Consider the following 25212-nt stretch of genomic DNA (forward strand, 5'->3'; position numbering starts at 1 on the left):
TGAAGGAATGGACCAAAATTATCACAGCATTAAACTACACCCCTATTCTAGTTGATTCAGCAAAATCATTAGGAATCTCACTGGATAAGAACCTAGACATGAAAGCCCACATCAAATCAATGGCAGAAAGTGCCTGTTTTCACTTAAACTATATTAGAAGAATGAAACCACTAATTTCTACAGCGGACCTCAAATTGGCAGTCCAATCCTTAGTTATTTCAAGGATTGAATATGGATGTACAACTTTAACAGGTCTATCTAAAATCTCCACAGCACCACTAAAAGCTTGTCTCAATGCGGCTGCAAGACTCGTTACGGGATCTAGGAAATATGACCATATCTCCCCACACCTGAAAGCCTTAAATTGGTTACCATATGAAGCCAGAATTCAGCTTAAACTAGCTTGCATTACCCAAAAAGCGCTCCACTACAAAACACCTGGGTACCTAGCCCAGAAAATTGAGCCATCGGGGGAAGCAGACCAGCCAGGAGTGCCAAGGAGCTGCTGTTGAAACCACCCATCTTTCGGAAGAAGAAAACGTATGACAGAGCTTTCTACGGCGCAGCCCCCAGAATCTGGAACTCTCTACCTCCAAACATTAGAAAAATTCAAAATACAGCAAAATTCAAGAGGGAGGCGAAGATCTTCCTAATGAGTAAGTTCCTTCCGTAGGCAAGACTGCTCATCACCAACACCTGATATAGGTGCTACCAACACAGAACAACAATGTAGGTAGAGATAAGGTCACCAACTTGCCGAGAATAGGTTCTACGATACAGTACTATTCGGGACTTGCTTTCAGGTAGAAAGTCACGATAAAAGACACTTCGGAACCATTAATACTGGAAAACTGTTACACCTTCTACACTAGTTAGCTTTCAAAAATTGCTATCTGAACACAAGAAGAAAGACTTGTGCAGGAATCTCAGATTGATAAGACACTCCTGCTATCAAAACTGTACATAGATAGAAGAACTTTAGATCACTTTGGGAAACCAGAAGAAACCTTTGCTGAGGAGTGGAACCAGAAGAAACTGAGGAGAGACTATCCCTAAGCTGAAGTGCTGCTTGTGGGATTGGCCTGCAGTGGTTGCCTGACTGCCAAAGAAAGGAGAGAGCACTTTGTGTGCATTTTCATTCAACTTGTGAAGGATCTCCAAGGGCTTGGAAAAGAGCTTGCCTCCTGCTGAAGTCTCTGGGACAACATACTTCACCCACCAGCTCCCCAAGAGTTCTTTTAAAGTGCCTGCAAGTTGTTCTGGACTTTTTGAGGACTTGCGTGTCACAAGGAGCTGGAAGCGCGACTCAAGAAACAAAAGCGTGTCACCGAACTGCCGCTTCACAACACGAAGCGCCTCGCATCGCCGGAGAAGAGGATCGACGTCGCTGCAGACGCCGCAGCATCTCCGGTAAGCGGGTCGCAGAAGAATCATTGAGTCAACGCAGGTCCACCGAAGCACCTCGCATCGCCAGGGGAGAGGATCGACGTCGCCGCAGATGCTGCCGCATCCCTGGGAAGCATGTCACAGGGCCTGTCGCGGTTCATCGCCGGAGAAGAGGACAGACGTCGCAGCAGACGCCACTGCATCACTGGATAGCGTGTCGCAGGGCCTGTCGCGGCTAATCGCAGGAGATGAGGATCGACGTCGCATCAGACACCGTCGCATCTCCGAGTAGCGTGTCGCAGGGCCTGTCATGGCTCGCATCTTGAGGAAACATCTCGCATCACCGGAGAAGAGGATTGACGTCGCATCAGGCGCGGCCGCATCCCCGGGAAGCGTGTCACATTAAGAAGAAAGTGCCATCTTTGTTTATTTGCACCGGATCTTCAACGCATCACCATCTTTGCAACACTTTCATTGCCCTGTTTGTTGCATATAAGGTACATTGAACTCTGAGTGTCTCATTTACCATCTTAAGAGAACTAAGCTAAATTCTACCATTTAAAAGTAACCGTTTATGGTCTTGTGAGAAGTCTATATAAAGAATATTTATTTTTGATATAAAACTTGTGTGGTGTCCATCTGTAGTGTTGTCACTTGATTACTGTATTGGTTCACAAATGCTTCACACACTGCCTCGGAGATAAGCCTGTCTGCTCGTGCCAAGCTACCAAGGGGTGAGCAGGGGTTATTTTAGGAGTGTACCACTTTACCCTGACTAGACGCAAGGGTCCCGATTTGTCACAGGTACCTACCTATGCCAACTAGAGACCACAAAATCTAAAAAAGCCCAATGGATACAAGCTCGAGGCTCATTCGAGGACACTATATTAGTCACGCCTCAGATGATCAAGGTGATGTCTTGGTGGGCAGTAAGAAGCAATCTCTCACAAGGCCTATCCTTCCTTCTGCCAGAACCCTAGATGGTTATGACAATGGACGCCTCCATGCAGGGATGGGGAGCTCACCTCCAGGAACTCCAGGTTCAGGGGAAGTGGTCGGACCAGGAATTTCTATGCCACATCAACCTATTGGAGCTTAAGGCAGTATTTCTAGGGCTACGTTCCTTCCTACCAAGAATAAAAGGTTTGTCGATCCTTGTCCGCACGGACAATACAACCACCATGTTTTACCTTCAGAAACAAGGAAGGACGAGATCTCCAGCTCTCTCAAGTCTGGCGCAATGAATTTGGAATAAGTTGATTCACCACAACATCTCCTTACAAATCCAGCACGTTCCAGGGATGATCGACAAATGGGCTGATTCGCTCAGCCGGGATTTCCAAGCAGTGTCACGAGTTGGAATTGAATGCCATTCAGCTGGAAAAAAAAATCCGTGTTGGAGATCGCCAACCCTGGATCTGTTCACTACATTTCTCAACAAAAAATTTGAATTCTACGCCAGCAGATTCCCTCAGCCAGGTTGTCTTGGAACGCCTTCCATTTCTCCTGGGAAGGGAGGTTTGCTTACGTGTTCCCTTTAATACCCAAAGTCCTACAGAAGATGAAACGAGGACCTTGTTGCATTATCCTCATTGTCCCGGCATGGGCAAGGCAATACTAGTTCACAGAGCTGTTTCGCCTAGCAGAAACTTCTCCAATACGTCTTCAGCCTTTGGAACGTCTACTCCCAATGGACAAGGGCCAAGTGATTCAGCCACAGATTCATTTTCTTCACTTGTTGGCCTGGCTCCTCACCACACAGAGTTTGGTGACTTAAAGATTTCTGAGGAATGCCGTTCCATTCTTAACAAGGCCCGTGCTCCTTCCACGGTCAAGTGTTATTCAGCCAAATGGAAACAATTTTTCTCCTGGTGTACAAAGCACTCCTGCCATCCTCTCTCTCTTCTTCTCTGGAGGATGTTTTGCCATATCTCTTGTCTTTAGCAAAAACTGGCCTTTCTCATTCTTCAGTAAATGTTCATTTGGATGCGATCTCAAGGTATAGGAGACGTTCGAGCCAGTCATCTCTATGCTCCTGCAGATTGGTAAAGGAATTCCTGAAAGGTCTTCTCAGAGCCTACCTACCGGTTTACCTGCCTGCTCTGTGCTCTGGCAATTGAACATTGTGTTGTCCCATCTCATGAGAGCACCATCTCAGCCAATTCACAAGGGTGACATAAAATTTCTCTCTTGGAGGTGGCTTTTCTCTTAGCCATCACGTCTGCTAGAGGAATTAGCGAAAATCAAGCTTTCTTAGCAACAGAACCTTACCTTCAATTCCAGCAGGATAGTCGTGCTACACACTAATCCTTCATTCATACCCAAGGTGCCTACCATGTTCCATCTGAATGAACCTGTAGTCCTCCCTTCATTCTTTCAAGCTCCGTGTACACCAGCAGAGAGAGCTCTGCATTCCTTGAACATCAGATGATGTTTAAAGTTTTACCTACAAAGGACTAAATCTTTTCCCAAGTCTCCTTAACTGCACATCGCCTTCTCTGTCCCTAGGAAGGGTCAGACTTTGTCTAGAGCGTCAATTGTTCATTGGGTTACTTCTACTATTACCTACTGCCACGAAAGGGCGGGTCACCCGCTTGCTTCTAAAGTAACTGCCCATTCCACGAGGAAGATATCAACATCCTCGGCCCTGTTTGCCAGTGTGTCCCTACCAGACATCTGCAGGTCTGCGACATGGACAAGCGTCTATACCTTTACAAGGCACTACTGCTTGGATACTTCGCGAAGAACGGATACTGCAGTTGGTCAAGCAGCTCTTCGTCGTCTATTCGCTTACGGTAGGCCACAATTTCTGAGGTTTCTAGGAATATTTTGTTATTGTTATTTTTATTATTATCAATATTATTTCTGGAAAATCTTATTTATGTATATGTGTACATATATATATATATTTTTGTATATTTTATACACGCAAAATTAAGTTGCTCGGTTCAGTTTAGGTGATGACTTTGTTGCATGGTGGGGTGGTCCACCTGTTTTTCCACCTCCTTTTGTTAATATGTACTGCTTACTAGTCTGATTCAAGCATGTGAAACTATAAAAGATACAATACTGGAGAAAAAACAAGTTACTTACCTGTACACTGTGGTTTTCCAGTATTGATATCTTTTATAGATTCACATGTGGCCTCCCATCCTCCCCTTACAGGTGCACCCTTCCAAACCTCTTTTATTTTGCTAACTAAACTTGTGCTCGAAATCTGAGGTATGGTGCCCCTGCAGGGGATGCATACTCAGGGGTCTGCGATGTGATTGGCTGGAGTTCGGATGTTCTTTAATGAGGCAATCTGGTTACTAAATACTGTTGATTCTCAAAGGAGATTGTCCTTTTGTCTTTTATACTGCTATTTTACTGTTACCATGGGACTCCCACCATGACGACGGGGAAGATTTAAGCATGTGAACCTATAAAAGATATCAATACTGGAGAACTACAGTATACAGGTAAGTAACTTGTTTTTTCAACAGCCAGAACAGGCCCAAATTCTTTCTTGTCCATAATCTTTTCTCTGATAGATCCCCAACCTTCAGAATCCAGCCGGTCCTTGCCGTAACCACCTTTACTTCTCTAGTGTCAGTGCGTTTTACTTGGACATTGCTTTGTTCATCCTAGAAATCATTCAATTTCTGTAAAACTGTGCTGGCGTTATCGAGATCTGGGGCCCACATATTAACCCCAAACAGGATCTCATAAGGAGTTCAAACACCCAGGGATTTTCTAGGCATATAGTTCAAAGCCCTCTAGACCTCATGTATGTGATGGACCCAACTGCGACCCAAGCCTAATACCCTTGCTGTTAAAGACCGCTTCAAGTCCCGGTTTTTCCTCTCCACAACTGTTTTCTCCCACTGTATGGTATGGAGACGAGAAATGCAGGGTTACACCCAATCTTCACATGGCCACTTTGTAAGCCCAAGTGCTAAACTCCGGACCCTGATCAGAACTGTGTATGTCCTTAGAAAGAGTTGCAGATCCTTATAACAGTTTGGGAGTCTGCCGAACCCTGTGGCAGTACCCCTAGGAATCGATAGCAGGAATCCACTGCCACCAAGATATACTTACAAGGCCTGTCAGATGTAAGGGGGCAACAATGGTCCAAATAAACACAAGCGAAGGGCTTGTTGGAAATCAAGAGGTGTTTGTGGTGGATGCGCCACGGTGGAACCCTTCATCTGCTGACAGATGTCGCATCTCAGGACAAAAGACCCGGCCACCAATAAGGTTGCTGCAAAAGTGAAATGTAGTAGCCACCCCTTCGTGTGCAGAAGCCAGACCCTCGTGAACAGCCAGAATTCATCATAGTCTGCGATCACTGTTTGATATTACTCTGTCCCCCACTCCTGGATTCTGAGCATATGTTGTGTTTTGTGCATCTAACTTGTGGGAGTACTTGAGTGAACAGCATTTTGGCAGGTGTGTGTCATTGCACTCATCAGTGACGGCCACCATGATGTCTGTCTATTCTCATACTTGAACGAGTGATTGTGGCAACTGCGACATTCCGAACTGTCGCCTTTGCGCTTCCATCAGCCAGTGAATTCCCTGCAGCATGAACGCCAGCACGTTGATGACTCAATGTATGAATGACATGAGCCCATGGCAAGCATTCTTTCAGCTTCGCCACCTGTTGCCAAAGCCACTTGTGCTTCACTGTGAAGCCTTTCGAATCTCTAAATCCATTGTGACGCCAATAATCAAGATACTCATATGATTGTACACATGTATACCAATCTCACACACAGTAAGTGTAGGGAATCCAGCATCCATATTCTGTAGTGCGAGAGTCTTAAGTTCTGCCAGCTGTACCGTGCAATCACCTAGTGACTGCATGTATGCTTTCTCAGGATGGAAAGTTCCATCGTGCAGTCGGCCTTTTATGACTGAGCATGTAGAATGGGAGAGAGCGACTAGGACTGGGCATGCTTGGGGGCGGGAAACAAGAGAACTGTTAATTAACTTGGACCCAAGGCACAGAGTTTTAGTTGGGAAGGGGTTGGAAAATATTTTAAACTAGCCCCCTGATTGTACTCCTTACACAGGGATTTTAACTAGTGTCCCCCACCTCCTCCCAGGGCAACAAGAAAGCTGCTCGAGCCTTAAAAATAAGTCTGCACATTGGTGCTCGAGGAAAATTCAATCACATATAAATTGGCTTGAACACATTATTATGGCAAGGAGGGTGGGTTGGATAGGTCCTACAACCAAATGCCTAGAAGGGGATTGTGTTGTATTAAATTTCCACGACGCAAGTTGCGAGCTCTTTGTCTTGAAGCACATCAGAAACTCACCAAAAGATCTGATAAAGGACTTTCCCCTGGGCTATTTCTACCCACCCTACCAGGGGATTAGTAAGTCATCATCTCCCAGGGTTCAGTCCAGAAAGTTACTAGCCCCCTCCATTTATCCACCTTAACCGCTTTGATGCCCTATCTGGCCTGACGGATCTTTATTGACTGCCTACCCAGACAGTCTAGTCGAACTGAAAAGATCATGCCTATGGGTCCCTGTTTTAGGGATAGCTGTAGATATGGATGATATTGTGAATAGGCACTCAACAGTCTTATCTGCTTTCTTGCTAAACATCAGTTGCCCTAGTCATGATACAGTTAATACTGAAACCCCCATCCAGGACTTAATTGTGGTTCCTATTACAAATCAGGGGAGGGGTGAGTCTGGTACAGCAATCCTGCTCACCATGCCCGCCATGCAATCAACAAAGGGGGGCATGGCGAGTTAGACACATGTTACCCCCCGTGTAAAATAATTTCATGGTACATTGCAGGAATACATACAAAATTAACTAACGAGGATTGGGTGGATTATATTAGGGGCTTTGATATTTGCCTCCAAGAAACATGGCACCAGGATGATATTGTGTTTGACGGTTATTGTTCTTTTACCGTCCATGCAATACCCTCAATGGCTGGGAGGGCGAAAGGAGGGCTTGTGACTTTAATCTCAGTCAAATACGGGTACATTCAAACCCATGTTGTAAACACCTCACCTTGTTACCAGCTAATACTCATTTCAAATTTCAGCCAGGCTAAATTATTGCTAGTAAACTGGTATTATAATATCTTTGACCAGAAAAAAGTCACATTTCTGAGGACCTACAGGTGTGGGTTAATAACATTGCGGGAAAGTGGCAGCCCTTGTGTATCCTTTTGGTGCAGGGTTTTAATTGCACAATTTGTTCTCTCAGCGACAGTGGAGTCTGTGGGCTGTTAGATTCAAAAGGCCAGCCACAGCCACATTTTATCCATACTCCACAGGGTGAGGCCTTGAACTTCATTATTATTGGCAAAGACCTGGGCCTTATTAACACCAATAATTTGGTCTGCAGCTCCATAACCAAGTGTCCCACCTTATTACTAGGAAGTACTCCCCGCTTGTTGGTGACTTTGAGGTAGTAACAAATACTGCAAGTGACCATAACCCTCTAACTGTTCTCTTCTGTATAATAGCTAGGGTTGGGAAAGGTGATGGACGCCCTATTGATTTTAATCAAAATAAAAGATTGAGACTAAGCTGGGGTAAAGTTGATCCCATCCAATTTGAAGCAAAAACTGTCACGACAAATTTAAATCTCATTATGAGTTGTCTTCATGTGGACTCTCTCCCTGATGAGGTGGTTCATGACTTTGAACTGATCTGTGCAGATGTGGCAAAAGATCTGACCAGATCATCTCGAAGAGGGGAATCTCAGGAGGTGCGATGGTTTAACGCTGAGTGTTCCAGAGCGCACAAGAATCTTAAAATAGCCTTCCATGTCAACCCCTTGATAGAACAATAATCAAAAACCTAAAGCAGACATACAAGCGCACTCTCAAATTAAAACAAGAGGAACTGAGGAGTCAGGCTTGGGAGGAATTGGAGAGAGCCAGTGCCTTGGTAGACTCTAAGAGTTTCTGGGACATAATTAATCGCCCCCTATTTAAGGATGAACCTAAACCCTTGGATTCACTGATCCTGGGGGCAACTTGGGAATCCCACTTCTCAGTTATATTCAATACAAAAACACCTTAATAGCTGAAGGAAGTGGGGAACCGGTATTCGACCTAACCCTGGTTTCACAACCAAGTTCATCAATCATGTTGACAGATTAAGGAGGTCCTAGCAAGGGGAATTAGCATGAAAGCCCCTGGTCCTGAGGGGGCCCCCTTGGATCTGTCCAAAAGAAACCCCAAATTATGGGGTTCTCTGCGCACTAATGTTTTTAAAACTGTAGTGATTGGCCCCATTCCATCAACCTGGAAGGAGGCAATTGTGGTTCCAGTATATAAGAAAGGTAACAGGAGTGACCCTGCCTGTTATAGGCCAATTTCATTAATCGACGCCACTGCAAATGTATTGGGGAGGGTTATCCTTGCGCATCTTGAGTCTTGGGCAAATAGTTCAGGGATTGTGTTTAGACTACAATATGGTTTTAGAAGGGCGATGGGTACCACTGAACAGTGCCTAAATGTGTCCCTCATTATGGGCAAGTACATGAAGGCCAATAGGGCTTCTATCCATCTGGCCTTCATGGAATTGTCCAGTGCTTTCAACATGGTTAATCGGGTCAAATTGTGTGGACAAATAGGGCAAATGGGTTTTGAAGAAGCTTTTCTATCCCTCCTGTGCAGACTTCATACCTCCACTACGGTTGCCATACGATATAGTTCTAGGGGGGAGAAGACTGGGCCCATTGTCTCCCCTGAAGGTGTCCGGCAGGGCTGCATTTTAGCTCAGTTTCTCTTTTTATTGTATACAAATGGTTTAGAGGCTTTTTTTATTAGAGAAGCAACTTGATTTCCCAAAAATTGGAGGCAACACGATTCCAATGTTATCTTATGCGGATGATACTGTTTTAATGGCTCTGACAGCCAACAGCCTCCAAAAGTCATTGAATGCTTTTACCAATTTCATGGCAGTGTTTGACCTAAAAGTAAATTTTATTAAATCTTACGTCATGGTGAATGGCCCTAAAGTTATGAAAACAAGGAAATTTGCAGTTAGGGGCAAGACCATTGACAAGTTGAAAAATGTTACATGCCTAGGGAATATTTTCAATGATACTTTAATTTGGGACCATCTTATTACAGCGAGGGTACAGCATACTAGTCGGGTTGTGGAGGAGTTATTTTGGTTTGCCCGCAAGCTAGGCCATAAACCAGTGACAAAACTGGTTAGCGTCTACAAAGCCTATGGGGCGGGTGTCTGGCGCAATCATAAAACCCGTCAACTACAGGTTCTGGAAAACAAATTTATTAAGAGATTGTTGCTGGTCCCAAATAGTGCTCCTACACCCTTATGTCACCAGGAGCTTGGGTTGGCCTGTCTTGATGATCGAATTGATATCGCCCCATTGCTTTTATGGGCTAAGATCTGATTATCTGAGGAATTTAACGTTTTCAAGCGACGTTATCAAAGACTGTACCAACTTAGATAGTACATTGTCCATCCCCTGGCTCCATTTTGTGAAGGACAAATTATACGATACTAGAGATGGACGTGTGGGGTATTTGATATTACTTTTTAATCTTGCCTGAATGCTTCATTGTATACTTTTTATTGTCGATTTTTATTCATGCCTCTGTAATCATGATACGAAGCCTTATTTTAGCAATATGTTTTTGTGAACCTTTATGGTTCTTGGAACCGAATAAAGTCATTTTGATTGACTGCGCATTCTACTGAATATTAGTGTTGGTCCATACAGCAGGCTGAGCAGAACCATCAGTGTAAATGATATAGTCCTAGCACTCTAAAGGCATTATTTCACTAGGTAGAGGATATTCCTGCTTGTACTGGACAAATGCTTTTGTTTTGTGGTGTAGGGTTAAATCTGTTGTCTACACATGTTGCAGTGAGGACATTTGCCCATTGTATCCATCTTCAATGTAGACCTTTAGCTTTCAGAACTCTTGCTATGGAAACTGCCTCTACGGTTGGTACTAGGGTCACAACAATAATTTGTTTTCCTTGAACCATGGCTTGCTCTCTCACTACAGCAGTCTGAACTGCTGTCGGTATTTTTTCAGTAGGTGCAAAATGCTTTTCTGCATTGGTGTAGAAATGCTATTTAAATGCAATGGGTACCGTTTCCCCTTCATTGAACATGACATGTGTACCCAGATGTACCTACGATTACACGGATCACCAAGTTTGTTGTGTTTACACGTGTGTAAATATTTTGAAGCTATTATGTCAGTTTGGACGGAATGTAAAATTTCTGCGTGTTTTTGTGTCCAATGTGTGCTTGAAAAGTCTGGATGAATTAGATTTTAGATTGGTTTTACCCATTCTGTGTAATCTGGAATGTACGTTCTGCTGAAACTCAGAAATTCTAATATGGATTGTAATGGATTGTAATTGTTTCAGAGTCGCGGGAGGCTGGAACAACGCACATTTTTCTAAAAAAAAAAAAAAATGGTTGCCAGGCTTTTGCCTTTTAAATGGAATCTATAGCCCATGCGGTCTACTCTGGTCAAGTGTTCCATCAGGTAAAATCGCCTGTCTGGTATAAGTCATCTACATAGGACAAAGCCTGATCACCAAAATGTTCAAGTAGTTTTGTAACTCTGGCTAAAAACAGCCCGGGGCTATTCTTATACCCCTGTGGTAAACAGCAAAATTATTTCTGAGAACCGAGCACCGTGAAGGCCATCAACTATTTGCTTTCAGGTGCTATATTTTGGCAGAAAAATCCATTTGAGATCTAGTGTTGTTTTGTATTTTTGCCGCACACGATTATTCATTAGTGTGGCACTGTGTACATTTTGTACTGCAAATGTGCGTATAGCTGAGTTTAGGTGTCTGTGATCTAATGCTAGACTGTATGATTAATCTGGTTTCATTCCAGGAAACAGGATTATTCATTGAAGAGGTGACACTTTAGATCACACCTTGATATTCAAGTTGGATTTCCCCATCTTATTATTTAGCTTAGTTCTTTATTGGATATTGTCTTTGCGGTTGTAGGGTTTTCTTCTGTGGAATGTCATGATAAGGTGAACCATCATCCCACCCCACATGGTTGCGGAATAGCGCAGGAGCCAGGGCTAAAGTCCACTCCCTGGCATGAGTGTTTAATTGATTTTGGAATGAGGTTGGAAAAGGCTGGTAAAATCACGTTTTCCTCTTTAGGAAATTCATTACAAAGTCAGGTGGCCAATATTTTTCGGCCGGTAGAATATAACCCGGAGTTAGTTCCTCCCAAAAGAGGACATTTATCAGTCTGGGCAAGTCTCCCTCCAACTGTAGTTGAACTTCGTATGAACAATGTGGAAAGCTTATCCGGCTATCCGGTGTTTCCACTATGACAGTGGTTCCCAAATGTTTTCAACCCATGGCTCCCTTGGCTTATTGGCCGTTGGCCGCAGCTTCCCAGTTTTTTGCAGGTGGATGGATGTAAGCCTGGCCTCACGAGTACTTCCACTCTTCTCTATGAAAGAAATTGGGCTAAAGTTGCTGAAGGTATTATAATCATAGATGTAATCCTATCCTGTCCATTGCGGAATCCCGTGCAGTATCAATGACTGATTGGGGGGAGACTGGGTTCTCAGAGAAGTGAACTGTTAGTGCATTGTGATGTAGTTCTGTTTGAAGAGATGTTTTTTTTAGCTCATTCCTACGCAAGTTTTTTTTATAGCGAATTTCAGATGTGGAAACACATGCCTCCATGTTAAGGAAGTCCAACAGTAAATAGACCTCAGAAGTCCTGGAAGGCCTTGTTCTACACCAGGTGCTTCTATGGTACTTGAACCAGGTTGAAAGGTAAACCCCATGGTTAAAGGAGGAGAGATCCGCAACACTAATCTCTTCCTTTAAAAAATCTCTTTTAAATATATGGAGCCCCTGCACCAAAGTTATGAATGCATCCATATCTAGATGATAGTGAGCAGGCTTTGTGACTCACCAATGAAAAAGGGCAGCTTCGATCAATAGTACCAAGGCCACGTAAAAAAACAAAACTATCCTTCGATACAGTATCAGGGTGCTAGTAGGCGAGTGACCCAACCAGAAGGAACCAATTAGGGCTGATCAGCCTTTGTCCTTTCCATGTGTGAAAGGACAGGGCTTTTTTAGTGTTCTTGGATCATCTCAGAACAGTACCGGAGCTGACATCATCTCCACAGACATGCACCTGACTCTGAGGAAGCCACCCCTCCTCCAGCAGTAGGCATGTCACTGTTTGCCTTGTAGGAGAAAAGGGCAGCACAAACGTCTGAGCACCTTTCAAGATGGCTATCCGGACCCTGCACCCCACTCCCATCCCCGCATTTCTTGCACATGCAAAGCTGCAACAGTTGAGGCTCCCATCTCTCTCTTTGCTGAAATGAAGGTCCGAGCAGGGACTGCATGGGGTACTCCTGTAGTGTAACATGGGATGGACCGCCTAGTTCAGTTGGGACATTTATCACATACAATAAATATCAATTCTTCTATAAGAAGGAAAATGTCTTAATTTACCTCAGGAAGATGTACTTTATAATTTCAGGAAGCCAAATATTACAATCTGTTCTCTTCAGAGTAAATGTTTGTGGTTACATTGTAGCTAAAACTATGCTGTCTGAGCATCTATGACATAAATACAGCTTTAATGGTAAGTTTATCTTACTAGTCAAAGGGCAAAGTCAGGGCTCAGTTTTGCAAGGCTATATCTTAATTGGAAATGTAGATGGAACACATTATTCTGGCCTGGCAGTATTGGTTGAACTGCTCTGCTCAAGCACCATCCATGCTGGGGGTCGGTTGTGCTTTCATCCTATCTCAGTCTTGTTTTAGTTCAAGGTGTGTGCTCCTGATGAGCATATGCGTTCTACAGTGCTGCACAGTCAGCAGAAGCAACTGCCACTGTCAGAACTGCCAATGTAGAGTTCGCAAGTGCTACACTGGTATGAGGGACAAACTGAGGTTTATTGCTGCTTGTCATTGAACAAAGTTGCATTGGTAGGTATGAATCGCTCTCTGGCCCCTTAAAGGAAAACTGTTAGAGTGGGTAGTGAGGAGGAGGTACGCAGGCCCTGATGGTCTCAGCGTTGCTTGTCAGGGAAACGCAGGTACGGTGCAATAAGGGCACCTCAGGGCAGATTTTAGTCAAGCTGAATCCCTTTACTGACACTCAGAACCACCAGACTCCAGCTCCCCAGAAGCAAGGCAAATTCTCTCCATGCTGAGGTAGGTAGTGTTTCTTCTTTATCTTTTTAATTTCGAAGCAGAAACGTTTTCCTCAGTTCTGGAGTATATTCCCTAATCCTCCAGGAAAAATGACCAAGCTTTTGGTCTCCTCTTCCAAATGAATTCCGAGGACTGTATAAGCCTGGAGGGTACTGCTTATATCCTGTACATTGATAGTTGTGCTCCAGTTACACAAATTCAAAATGGGTCCTATGTGTTCTAGGGTAGCTTCATTACAAATCACTTTTTTCTTCCTGTGTTCTATAGCAGACAGCTACTATGACCACTGTCACTTGTGGATTGGGAACCAGGTGACCTCTTGCCATGCAGATGCTCTTGTTCGTTACTGTCTTCATAAGCAGGAAATATGAGTAACCTATATCCACTAGTAACATTGAGTTCTGAACTCAAGTTGCTGCAATCTAGTGAAAAACAAGGCTTTAACTGAATAACACATTTCTGTGACATTAACCGGCAATTTATCAGTAAAAATAAAAAATCTGAAACATTTGATGCGCCGCCCGCTGCCTAGTTTGGAGGGTGCACCGGGGTGCCGCTGCGCACCGATTGGGAACCACTGCACTATGATATACACTCACTCAGCGCTACACCCACCAGACAATCCATCAGGTCCTGGCAAACTATCATGACTTCTGCAGTGTTGTCCAGTATTATCAATGCTCACTCCTTGTTCAGAAGCAGAGTCCTCAAAATCCAGGGCATGTCTTTCTGTTTAATTATATAATCAGACCACCGTTGACTCCTTTGTTTCATGTGCTCTTCTGATCTCCGCTCTGACCGCCGGACTCTCTCCAAACGTTTATCGAATGAGTCCTGGAAAGAACAAGAGGAACATGTATCATTATCCTTGTACCGATCAGGTGGTTTAACATTATCACGGTTACGCAAGTAGTAACTTTTTTCAGTAGAGTCCTGTGAAGGAGACCCACCCCGTGATTTTGGTTTATCTTTGTTCTTATTGTCCCACTTCTTCGCTGAAGAATCTAGTGCTTGCTTAGAATTATCCTTTTCACAATTACTCTTCAATTGTGGTTTCCTGGCCTGGAACCCAAATTTTCTCTACTCAGTGTAGCATAGGTTTGTTACATAATTTTCAGTAATTCGTGTTCCTGCTGTGCAGAAGGCAAACCCCTTAAGCATTGGTGTATAGCTAATGCTGCAGCTTCCCCTTTAATGTTACTCAACATTATGGCGGATACCGCAGCAGAATTGCCCATCAGTTGCATGTGCTGCCCCGTGCTCATCCTGGACCTGTGTTAATACTTCAGGTAGAACCGCCAAAGGAGGGGTACCACGTCTTCTAGTACATTCTGTAGCGAAGACCGTGCCCCAAGTGGCACAGTCCTCTACCGGGGGAGCCATCCCAATTGTCAAGCAAATTGTTAGTATTGTGTTTTTCCTGCTGACCCTTATGAGCAAATGCTGCTTCAAGCTGGTTGTTTTCTGTGCAATCCAAAACTGAATTTTTCCCTTTTTGTGGGAACTTATCCCATTACTACGTTCAGTGTTTTTTGGCTGATGCCTAGTGTAGGTAACTGTGGTGCTTCTGCTTAAACATTCCGTGCAGGTGTAAGAGTTAATGTTCTCATCACAAATTGTGAGGCTTCTGTAGATTGTTAGTAGACTATTATATAAACCCTGCAGTCAAGTTGTTGATACCGGGATGCGTTGTATAGTCCGCTAGGATTGGCCATGTCGTCTCCTCATTGCTGAGTGGGCCCAATCTCACTTTTTGTATACTATAGCGGAGGGCGCCTTTAAACCAATTAGCATTTTCTTGGTAAGTGAAAGGAACTTATATTTTCTCATATGGAGGGTATTTATTTAGTATTTCACCTATTTCATATTCATGAAATACTTTTGTAGCATCCTCTGCAGCAGGGAGTGTAACCCAGGTGTAAAATACCTCTGTTCTATATGCCTCATGTGCCTCTATCACGAAGGTGTGAGGCCATGTTGTAGTCATCTTTGAGTGACTGCATGTCTGCAGTTTTCAGAAATGTTTTGTGCAATGTAATCTAAGAAATGGATTACAAAATGTGGCTAACTCTGTGGGAATCGGAACCTTTCAAGACTGAATTTACCAACAGCCAATACATAGCGTATACCTACTCAGCTGAGGAGGATATTTCCAACCACCACGGACATCTCTGGTTTAAAAGATGTGTAGGGATCTCTGAGAAGGCACAATGGAACTACTCAGTTGATCCATACAAAATAAGACATTTTGTAATCCATTTCCTACATACCATGACACAAAACATTTCTGAAAACTGCAGACATGCAGTCACTCAAAGATTATTACAACATGGCCCCAACCAACGCTTTGTTGTGTAGTTTCCACTAATCAGTAGGAACTGCGCATTTGTGGACGACACACTTAGGATGGTGCCAGACTGATTCCTTGCACGCCCCCAGGCTATGTCTTCCCTGGGACCCCTAGCTCACAGTGCCACTGTTAGCTCCCTCACCTAGACAGGGAGCGAACAGTTCTGGCAACTACTGAACATGACAACCCTTTTCCCCTCAGGAACCATGGTGACAGATCTAGAACCTTTTGCTTCGACACTTCTGCTCAGAGAAATATACAAAGAATACACAAAAGGACATTTTCCAATATTTATTGAACCAAAGTGATTCTTCTGTAGAAAATATGTGCTGTAATAATCAAAAGACAGAACAGACAAAAGTTATAATGAGGGTCAAGGCAGTGTACGAAATGAAGAGATCCACCATCTTGCTGAGACAACTTATGTATGCATTCATATACAGTATAACAGTTTAGCGTACTCCTATGATGCAAACCCTAACCTACGTGTCTAAGGTGTAAATGTATGCTCTGCCAAGAAACCTCCTTTTGGATGATCTAACCCCTTAACTGAAGGGTAAGAATGTAGGAACGCGTCTTCGTCACGAACTGGACACACCTAACGGAGATGTCCGTCAGCTGCTGGGTGAGAGCTTCAGAATGCAGGGACCTCTCAAAGTCTGACAAAGTGTTTCCTCTGATTATACGTAGGAAACTAAAACTTATATATAGAAAAAGACATCCTTGCCTTGGGCCGAGAGTGTGATCAGGCTGCCATTGTTTGCATTCTACAGGTAGCTGTGTCACCAGATGGACGCAATAATAAACACTTTTGTATAACGCATGTGAGGGCCTTGTACATAATGTTAAGTTCTCTGTGTCAGCAGAGTCAATGTTTCCAAGAAACTAACCCAAGTTTTGCAAATTCAAATGTGTGTTAAAAGTCAATGTGACAAAATGAAGGCAGCTTTAGGAAAGAACAGTGGACATGTAAAATGGCACTATTTCCTTCCAGACTGAACTCTGGCACATGCCACTGCGTCTACTTTGATGATGGACATTGCGCTTTCTGATGCCACAGATGAGCATGAAAAGACCTGAGGGACTGGAATACGAGATGGGGGAAATGCCATATAACACTGTATGCAACAGGGTACGGGGCACAACGTATGACACACGGGAGGGCTAGGGAGCCCTCTCTACTACTTAATGGTAGGTGTGCTGTTTGAGGAGTGTGGGGGTTTGAGCTGTAGGTCCTGACAGCAAGACACAAAATGGGGTAACGCACAGTTTTGTTATGTCGTGATTTGTCCAGGAGGGGGTGTTCAACAGTTGGTTCTACTTCATTCCATGAGTTCCTATTGGGGTTTGCTTGCTGGTTTCAGTGCCTGCATAGGTGCAAATTGGGGTGCTCCATCTATATGTCATGGGTACCCTGTTTCCTCTTTGGAGGTTTGACTGTGTGGGCAACACACCTAAAGACTGACTGCACCATTATCATCACCTGGAATGTCAGATGGCTAAGGGTTACACCAAGCATTCATCCCTCCGGGGCCACTGAGTCCAGATAGCCTGTTTGCAGGAGACTCATTTAATGGGTAACAATGTCCACAGGTTAGCTAAAAAATTTAGAGGGCAGCTCTTTGTGGCAACCTGCTGGTCCTATGCTAGGGAAGTTGTGATCTGGTTTGCCCCAGGAGTCCCCTTTCACCATTCGTTTAGTGAGGCCGATGTGGTGGGATGGTATATGCTCTTCCAGGGCATGCTAAATGGCAAGGATATTACCATCCTGAACACCTGTGGTCCAAACACTGATGATGGGTATTTTATTGGGCCATTCAAGTATTGCTGGAGGGCTGCTTGGGGTCCCTGATAATCCAGACAGGAGACTTTAACTGCATATTGGATGTGCATAGGGACCGAATCTTGAGGTGGGTCACTACCACCTCTAGCGCTAATGAATAGGATGCTCTTAAAGACCGAGGGGTCTGTGTTGGGACCACATGTGTCGTCCGAAGGCAGTTGTTGGCGGACATTGATGCCTGTGAGCGTTGGTTGGCAAAATTTCAGGGAAAGGAGAAGGACTCAGCGGATGTGGACTTGCAGATTCTGTGTGCTCAGTGCTCCTTGCATGAGATGTGGGAGACCCTGGACCGCCACACACTTTCTGCCTACCGACAGCGCCTACACAGGGAGGGTGACAAGTTGGGTCAGCTGTTAGTCTCGATACTGAAGCACAAGCGCAAGATCCTGCCAATCTCCGGCTGGGCAGTGTGTGACAGAATGTCAGGATATTCTAAGGGTCCTAGTGGACCACTTTCAGTATGTGTAACGAGCCGGGGTTGATGACCAGCTGCAATTGGCGGAGGGGTTCCTTACGGGACTAGACGTGCCTCGTCTCTCACGAGATTAGGCAAATGACTTATTGGAGGGCATCAAAGACCCCTGAGGCAATGGCTTTCCTGTTGAATTCTTGTAGCCTACTCCCCGACAATGGTGGAGAAACAGCTGGAGGTGTTTTTAAAGGCTGAGGGTTGGGACCCATTTCCCCCTACTATGCGTGAGGGGATCATCTGTCTCGTGCTAAAGCTCACCCCAGAGTATCCCTCCTTGTACAGCCCTCTGACTATGATTAATTCTAATGTTAAGGTTCTATGTAAGTTATTGGTGAGATGCTTGCGGGGTGGTGCGTAGGGTTGGTTCATGCCAGCTCGTTGCATGGCCCACAATCTCTGGTGAGCTGAACCCATGTACTGCACAAGACCACCGGAATGGATCAAGACATGGAGCTTGCATCTATCGACCTTGAAGGCTTTTGATTCTGTCAACTGGAGTTCTCATCGCGATACTTGGGGGTGGGAAAGGCTTTGGCCCAGTGTTTTGAATCTGGGTCCAATTGTTGTACACAAACCACATGGCTTGGGTGGGAGGTGAGGTGTCAGAGGCATGGGCTGTCAAGAGGGGTACCCAACAGGGTTGTCCCCTTGCCCCACTCCTGTTAACTCAAGCTGTGGAGTCAGTGGCGATTCTGTTGCGTAGAGAATTGGAGCCCTGGCGTATACAAGCTGATGAGTAGAACCATAAAAGTCTCCTTGTATGCAGATGATGCATTGGTCTACTTCAACTCGCCTGTAGAGTCTGTGCCATCCCTGGTGAGACAGATGACGGCTTTTGGTAGAGTCTACAGCTCAATAATCGAAAGACCTTATTCTTCCAATGGGGGAGGTTGACCACGGTGCTGCCTGAGCAGTTGCCCGAGCTCTGGATTCACTGGGAAGTTACCTTGGACTGAAGGTTACACGTACAGAGAACACATACAAGCGCATAAATGTAGACCGTATTTTGCCCTTAACGGTGATGGGACAGCTATTGCCAACATGGTTTCCACTCTCGCTGTTTATACCTCTTTATGCCTAGACAGCCTACTTTCTCTGGTGTGGGTGGGAAAGTACAGACGGGTCACCCTATCGGTTCTTAAGAGAGACATGGTGGAAGGGTTCTGGTGCTCCCGGACATGCAACTTTACTATTTTACAGTGCACCTTTAGCATGTGACTTGATGGTTAACTGACACGCATAACTGGGAGAAAAGGTTGATACAGGGCATGATTTGGTAAGAAACTTTGCCACGCCTGCTGATTAGGGGTGGCAAAGAAGACATGCTGACCCCCTACCTGGTACAGCATATGGCCAGGTGGGGAAGGTGGCAGTGAAGGAAGTATTACGTAGGGCCCCCTTTGATAGGGAACTGCAGATCTGGGACCTTGAACCCTTTCGGTCCATAGAGTAGGATATGTCCATGGAAAGACAGAGGGAGGAGGGATACATCCTAGTGTGGGAACTTTACCCGGGGAAGTTTTCCTCACTTTTCAGGAAGCACGGGACTCCTTCAGTGTAGGGTGGGGACACTTACTTCACTTTGCCAAGCTAGTGAACACAGACAAAGAGATCTGGTGCACCCATCCGGCAGATCCACCTTCATCCCATCTTTTGCGGTGCCTTCAGGACACAGAGCCAGCAGCGGTGTCGGCTGCTTTTCACCTCTGTGGCAACTGAAACCCACGGCTCCAGAGGCATTACCCAGAGATAAGTGAAGTATTTTCTGTCCCTGAGACTTCGTGGACAGAAGGCAAGCTAAATTTCAAGCCCTTGGAGATACTCCGCAACAAGTGAAGAAAGTTCGGTCCAGTCCCTTCACTTCCCAAGGCAGAAGCAGCACTTGCAGGCCAACCCAGCAAAACAATAACGCAGCAAAAGGGCAGTATTCCTTCGGGCAGTTCTTCCAGCTCTTCTTCATAGAAGGTTCCTTGATCAAGTGAGTCTCTTGAGTCTTTTATCTCCCTGAGACTTCCAACAGAAAGTAAATTCTACTTCAAGTCCTTGGAAAAAACTTTATCAGCAGGATGATGAAAGTACAACCCAGTCCTTTCCCTGCCCAAGACAGCAGCAGCAGCAGCAAGCAGCAGGCTAACACAGCAGAGCACGCCGCAAAGTGGAAGTTCCTCCTGACAGCTTTTCCAGCTCTTCTTTCTGGCAGGTTCCTTAGTTCAGCAGTTATCAAAAGTTCTGGAGACTGTGCCCCAATATTTATACCACATTTCCCTTTGTTCTCTTGTGGCAAAAGTCTCTCGGCTCAGTCCAAACCAGTTCTGTCCTCTCTGGCCCAGATTCCTGGCAGGGGTGGAGACAGCATTGTGCAAGGGAGAAAGGGCCTAAGCAGCTGCAAGGGAAATCTCCTCCCACCACTCTAAATGCACACCAGGCCTATTCAGGTGCCAGTGAAACTCCTCCCACTGCTCTGAATGCAGCCCAGGTCTATTCAGCCCAAGCCCTGACTCATCCAGGAAAGGTAGGACACACCTTGACCCCTCCCCCAGTGACTGTCTACAGTGAATGCACATCCCTAGCCCCTGTCACTCCAAAGCCAGACAGACGATCCACAACCCAGCAGAGGCACACATCATGGCTAAGCAAGAAAATACCCCCTTTTTAAAAGTGGTATTTTCAAATACACAACATAAAAATCATCTTTACTAAAAGATGCATTTTTACATTCTGAGTTCGGGCATACTAAACTCAATTTCTCTATCTCATCCCAATGGGAAGTTATGCTTGTAAGATGTTACAGAGTACTTCCTTTTCTATCCTATGGGACAGATAGACTTTCAATAGTGAAAAACGAAATACACTGTATTTCACCATCAGGACATGTCACACATACCTAGTACATGTTCTACCTTTAACATGCACTGCACCCTGCCCACAGAGGTACCTTGGGCCTACATTAGGGGTGACTCACATGTAATAAAAGGGAAGGTTAGGGCCTGGCATGTGGGTGCACTTGCCAGGTCAACATGGCAGTCACAATTGCACGCAGACACCGCAGTGGCAGGTCTGAGAACCATTTGAAAGGCTGCTTTTGTGGGTGGCACAATCAGTGCTGCAGTATGCAGGGCGACTAGCACTATTTAATGGACAGGCCATGGGCACACACAGTGCATTATACCAGGGACTTAGTAGTGAATCAAATAAGCCAATTATGGAAACATATATGCATGTATATATATATATATATATATATATATATATATATATTTTTTTTTTTCACAATGTGGCTTAATCCGGATCGCTCAACAGCGGGTGCGGGTGTTGGGCCAAGCCAATGGCCAAAATATATGTGTGTATATATATATATATATATATATATATATATTCGACAATCCAGTTCAACTATAATTGAAGAGGCGCTGACTCCGTGGGAGATTCCGTCAAAGAAAAATATTTATTCACAACTGCATGGCCAAACGCGTTTCGACGGTCTTGCCGCCTTGGTCACTGAACACAGGTACAACACAATTGCCATGTTTTTAAATACAACGTTGTCATGGTTACCCAACCATTTAGTCATAGAGATAGAAAGGATCCCATTCTACAACAAAACAAATACGCAAATCAAATACTGTTGAATGTTTGCTAACACATTTAAACTTAATATCGTCACACATTAACTCGCTGTTGACTACATAGAAAACAGCCATGATAAATATATATATATATATATATATGTGATCAAGGCCTCTGGTAGGCTGAAACGCGTAATGGCGGAGGTGCAGGGCGTTCCTCAATAAAGAAAAATTTGCACTGATTCCTGGGTCTGCATTCGTCTATTCCAGACAGCAGAAGGTGGTGGAGTAAAAGGCAAGTCCGTCTGTGCCCGTCAGCATTTCGGAAGAGGCCTGGGCCAGTTACTCTGCCCGTTGGCCTACGGGTGTTCAGGCTATGCTGTCTTATTGCAGGGAGGTGCTTGAAGCTCTTCGTAAGTCGACAGGTCATATCCATTCCCAGTTCGACCTGCAGGCTGCCCAGGATCATACATGTGCTGCCTGTGGTTTTTGTTTACACCTAGCACCTCTCGTTTCCCAGCAACCCCCGGGCCCTCGGCCCAAGCCCTCTATGCCGCTTCCCATCTCAGCGGCTTTGATTAATGTGCGCTCCCTGAAAAAACATAATTGTGAAGTGTTTGAACTTCTCTCTGACCGACCGGTTGACCTTTTGTTCATCACTGAAAAGTGGCTGGATGTAACTTCCGACGCGTTTGCTACTTTGGCCATCCCTTTGGGATATAAAATATCCAGGGCAGATCGCCGGGAGGGGTGGATTTTATTAGGGGTGATACTCATGCTTGGGTTGATGGGGAGGCGCTGGACTTCAGTATTAGGTTCTCTCCCCATTCTCTATTAGGAGGAACTTTGATCTATTGCCCCCCTGGTTCTGCTCGTTCTTTCTTGCAGTCTTGGGATGATGGGTTGACCACTAGGGCTCTTCGTTTTTCGCAGTTTCTGTTCTTAGGGGATTTGAATATCCACCTCAATCAGGTGGAGTCAAAAGATGCCATTGCACTGGTGGATATTTTTCAGCTTGCTCAACTGTCGCAATGGGTCATCCATCCGACTCATCAGGGCGGTCATATCCTTGACCCTATATGCTCTAATTTTAGCATTTCGGTTGAGGACCCACTGCCAGTTTCATGGTCTGACCATTTTATTACATTTTTTTGCTGAAAGCTAGCTTCGGCCTGTGGGATGGGATCTAACTCTCGTAAACCAGCTTTTAAAAAAGTTGATCCCGCTACTTTGGCGGTGGTCCTGGCGGCTTCTAGACCTTCCCTTACTCCAGACCTCGAGGGGAGTCTTGCGGGCTTCACAAATTGGTTAGCCAAGTCTATGTCTTTGCTTGCTACTCCAACTTAATCTAGTTTTTCAAGGGCCTCGCCTTCTAATCCCTGGTTTTCCTCAGACTTGCGCCTGCTTAAGCAGGAATGTAAAAAACTTGAACGGATTTGGCGCCCTAGCTGCTACTGTCCCTTGGCCAAGGCTGCCCTTAGGGGCAGACAAAAAATTTACTATTCCGCCATTTTTCAGGCAAAAAACAATATTTCACAGCCCGCATCGAGCAGGCCCATAACAACGCCAAGGGGATTTTTTATAAAGTTCAGAGTTTTATGTCTCCTGCAGCTCAAACGTGTGTTCTCCCGGCCACGGAGGATTGGTGCAATACTTTATCAAATTTTTTTCTTAGATAAAATTTGTCTGATTCAAAAGACCTTCATTTCTTGCCCTGGTTCTCCTTTTGTCGCGGGGCCTGCTGTGTCACCTCAGGGTGTTTTAAAACACGTGCTGTCAGCTTTTGCCCCTGTGGATCTGGTCAGTCATTTCAAGATCCTAAAGGGTCTGAAGTCCGGTTCTCCCACAGATCCCTGCACAGCAAGACTGTTGGCAGCAGTAGCGGAGATCATTAACCCTGAGGTTAATGCTATTATTAACGCTTCCCTTGATGAGGCCCGGGTTCCGTTGGAGTGGAAACAGACCAAAATTCTTCCTTTGTTGAAGAAGCCTACTCTCGACCCTCTGACTCCTGGGAACTATCACCCGATTTCTCTCCTCCCCAGCCTAGCCAAATGCTGTGAGAAAGTAGTCACCAGACAACTCACTGAGTTTGTGGATAAATCTGATGCTTTGCATCCGGCGCAGTCTGGGTTTCTAGCCTCCTACAGCACGGAGACAGCGCTGGTTGAGATCTCTGAAGCCATCCGCGACTGCTTAGATACTGGTGGTAGAGCAGCTTTGGTTATGCTCGATCTGTCGGCTGCTTTCGACACGGTCCCGCACTCCAAACTGCTCACCCGCCTCACGGAGATTGGTGTCTCTGGTCTGGCTTTGGCCTGGCTGAGGTCTTTCCTGGAAGGGCGGGTCTAACAGGTTTGGCTGAAACCCGGCTGCCTCTTCTTCGCAGGAGGTCACTACGGGTGTACCTCAGGGGTCTTCCCTTAGCCCCCTTCTTTTTAATATCCATGTTACTCATTTGGTCTCTTTGGCCGAGGAGTTGGGGGCTCAGGCGATAGCATCTGCTGATGACACCCAGCTCCTCTTCACATGGGGTAAGGATGCAGACTCAGTCTTGCCCGTACAGAAGTGCTTGTCTTCGGTATTTGGGTGGCTTGCTAGGGCTCAACTCAAGTGTAATGAAGACAAATCTGAGATCCTTCTCTACAGCAACTTTCCCCTTGACTTCAGAAATATGATTTGGCCTCCTGGATTTCCCCTTCCTTCCTCTAATGGCAAATCCGCAAAAAATCTAGGAGTATGGTTTGAGGATAACCTCTCCTTTTCTGTTCAGGTGAATAAGATTTCAGGTTGCTGTTTTGGCCTCCTCAAAACACTCAGGAGTTTTCCCCCTCTCCTCCCTCGGTCTGCCAAAGAGACGGTTATTCGGGCATTAGTCTTGTCTCCTTTGGATTATGCTAATGCCCTGTATATTGGCATCCCTAGCTACTCTATGAATAAACTGCAGGTGATCCAGAATGCGTCCGCCAGGCTGCTTTTGGGAATCGCTAGGAGGAGTAGTGTGCGTGTTCATCTCCGCGCCCTGCACTGGTTGCCCGTGGCGGAGAGGGTCAAATTTAAATCATTGATAATTGCTCACCGGGCACTTTATGATCATGGACCCATCTATCTACAGAAACGGTTCTCTTTTTATGCCCCGCCCAGACTATTACGTTCGTCTGCCCTTTTGTTGGCGACAGTGCCTCGCTTTTCCCGCTCCAAATTGGGTGGTTACTCTCTTGCTGTTAAAGTCTCTCAGGCTTGGAATGCTCTTCCATTTTTTTTGCGTGACACTCAAGAACCGTTCGTATTTAAGAAACTATTAAAAACTCACCTGTTTCCGTAATTGCTGGCCCTATGTTGAAACTCCTCTTGGCTCCGCGCTGGGACACTCTTTGGAGTAGCTATTGCGTGTTATAAAAGGATTTAACATAAC

The 25212-nt window shown here is 45.2% G+C and overlaps 1 long non-coding RNA gene across 1 annotated transcript in view; it reads right to left on the minus strand.

Annotated features, from left to right (window-relative positions):
- The window catches only part of LOC146858857 (uncharacterized), a 106259-nt gene that overhangs the window by 69873 nt on the left and 11174 nt on the right, over positions 1 to 25212 (minus strand). The window contains exon 2 of the long non-coding RNA XR_014980032.1: positions 14182 to 14400. This is a non-coding gene — a long non-coding RNA (uncharacterized LOC146858857). The remainder of the gene's footprint in view (positions 1 to 14181; positions 14401 to 25212) is intronic.

This window comes from Triturus cristatus, chromosome 3_2 (genome assembly GCF_964204655.1).
Source record: "Triturus cristatus chromosome 3_2, aTriCri1.1, whole genome shotgun sequence".
In the NCBI taxonomy this organism is placed as follows: domain Eukaryota; kingdom Metazoa; phylum Chordata; class Amphibia; order Caudata; family Salamandridae; genus Triturus; species Triturus cristatus.